This window comes from Marmota marmota, unplaced genomic scaffold (genome assembly GCF_001458135.2).
Source record: "Marmota marmota marmota unplaced genomic scaffold, marMar, whole genome shotgun sequence".
In the NCBI taxonomy this organism is placed as follows: domain Eukaryota; kingdom Metazoa; phylum Chordata; class Mammalia; order Rodentia; family Sciuridae; genus Marmota; species Marmota marmota.
Window position 1 is genome coordinate 1 of NW_026001844.1, and position 2,335 is coordinate 2,335.

Genomic DNA, 2,335 nt, shown 5'->3' on the forward strand with positions numbered 1-2,335 from the left:
CACACTGTTTAATTTTGGGGCTGTTTGCCATTTTAGCCACAACCAAAAAGACTCTGATACAATATGTGAAAGTGTAGCTTCCTGGTGCCGGGGTATGTTACTTTTGTCTGCATTTTTAAATATGTTAGTTTAAGCCTCAAGTTAGCACAACAAATGATCCCAACACCTACCTTTTGTTTTCTTAGGGTGATTTGGAGCTTATTGATCCTAGGAATTATCTTCTGGCTGATCCTCGACACCGCCAAATTGGGCCAACAGCAGCTGGTGTCCTTTGGTGGACTCATAATGTACATTATCCTGTTGTTTATATTTTCCAAGTACCCAACCAGAGTAAGTATGAAATTGGTTGGACTTTTTGTTTTGTTTTGTTTTCCCTCCCCAGGTGAAAAATATGATCAAAATAATGATCATAAAAGTATTTATCTATTCAATATTTTTCTTAATTTTCTGTAATTTAAGTGGTTAAATTGCTCTCCTTCTGGAACTTTCAAAGTACTATCTATTACTATCTCAATCCATTCTCAGTAATTTCCAGTTACACAACCAGTGGGACATTCTCTCCTTGTCAAATCCTATTTCTACTCATGTACACCCTGCCTCTATCCAACATACATACGGAGAAAATCACATTCATTTTGATCTCAGTTTTCCAAGACTACAAATTACTTAATAGTTTGTACTTGATCCTGCACTTTATCAATGTTCCATTTGCAATTCAGGCTTTTATACTCCAAAAAAAAAATTGTCCTTATACAGTTTTTCCCCCAATTGAATCCAATCCTCATCCTTGTCTGTCAGCCTGTAACTCATGAAATGGGCAAGAATTCTGAGACCTAGAAGCTCTCACATATGAATCATGATGGCAAGCCCTGGAAGAATTTTCTGACTAAAAGATTGACCCGAGGAAAAAGCATTAATCTGAGGCCAAGTTCACCTGATATGATCCAAATCACTTGCCCTGTTTGGGTAAGCATCTCCACTGACTGGGCCTTTGCTCCCATAGGTCTTTTCAGACCTCATTTCCCCATCAAAAAATGAAAATAGATGATTGCCCATTTCTGGTGTACATCCTGCATCTGCATTACAGGTCATTGGTTCCTTTTATAGTGAAACAAGAGCCCCTCAATAGGGTAGAATTTCATTTAATTCACTTATAAAATTGTCAGATCTACAAGCCTCAGACACACTGAGAAATCATGTTCTGCCTTTCAATTTTCCAGGCAGGAGAAGTAATTATATTTGTCTAATACTTACAGTAAGACTAGAACAGCCAGGTCCTTCCTCCTTTAATGACACTTCTTAGACTACTCTTTGTGTCTAAGTTACTTATCAGAACTTAGTGGTTATTCACCAGCACTAAAGACTTGAAACCCAGGTTTAAGGAGAGGAAATGCAATCTTAAGCTTTTGAAGCTATGTTTCTATCAAAAGACCCTCTGCTCATGGCTCCTCAGGCCTCCCAAAGAAGAAATCAGTGATTCTTTTGATGTTTATGCTAAAGTCAGCATTAACTTTCTAATAAGATAATATCTCTGTCATTCTGCATAGGTTTACTGGAGACCTGTCTTTTGGGGAATTGGGTTACAATTTCTTCTTGGACTGTTCATTCTAAGGACTAATTCTGGATATATTGCTTTCAATTGGTTGGGCACACAAATTCAGGTAAGTGTTTCAAAAGAATACTTTACATTTAAGATGCTTTTAACATTTGGATGTAATCCTTGAGGCATCTCAGAAATAGGTTTATAAGTCTGTAATATTTGACCCAGATTTTAATTCCATAGTGTGAATCAGACAAATACCTGTTTGTGTGGAATACATTAATCTGTCTAGTTAATTATAATTACTGCTGTCCTTACCTATATTATCTACTGCATCCATCCCCTATCCCTGTTCCCCCATCACCTTGCCCATAGGGATGTCACCCTTATAAGCTGGTTTCTAAACAGAGAAATGAGCTTCCTTTGCATCCAGTAGTAACAAGTGGCACCTGTGTACTATCTCTGGCTTGCTAGAGCAAATTACCACACTCAGCTTGTTCTTTAGCATCCTAGAGTCAGACTTAATGTCAGACATGACAGAAAATCTTTATGCAGACATAATTTAAAAATACAGCTCTATGCCATTCATTGGACATGGTTCTCATCCTCTGCAGAGCCTAGTGCTACGATGGCTTGTAACGAACATTTCAGTGGTTTTAATGATCTCTTTTTCTTTCTCAAATCAGATTTTTCTGGATTACACTGTCGCTGGTGCTAGATTTGTCTTTGGTGAAAAATACACAGACCATTTCTTTGCATTTAAGGTAAATCCAAACTTTTTCCATGCAATCCCTC

General features: G+C 37.5%; 1 long non-coding RNA gene across 1 annotated transcript; it reads left to right on the forward strand.

Moving 5' to 3' along the window:
* Positions 1-106: 106 nt before the first annotated feature.
* Positions 107-2,335, forward strand: LOC107135154. Its single transcript, XR_001502529.2, has 3 exons — positions 107-330; positions 1,548-1,661; positions 2,227-2,335. It is a non-coding gene; the product is annotated as an uncharacterized LOC107135154 (long non-coding RNA).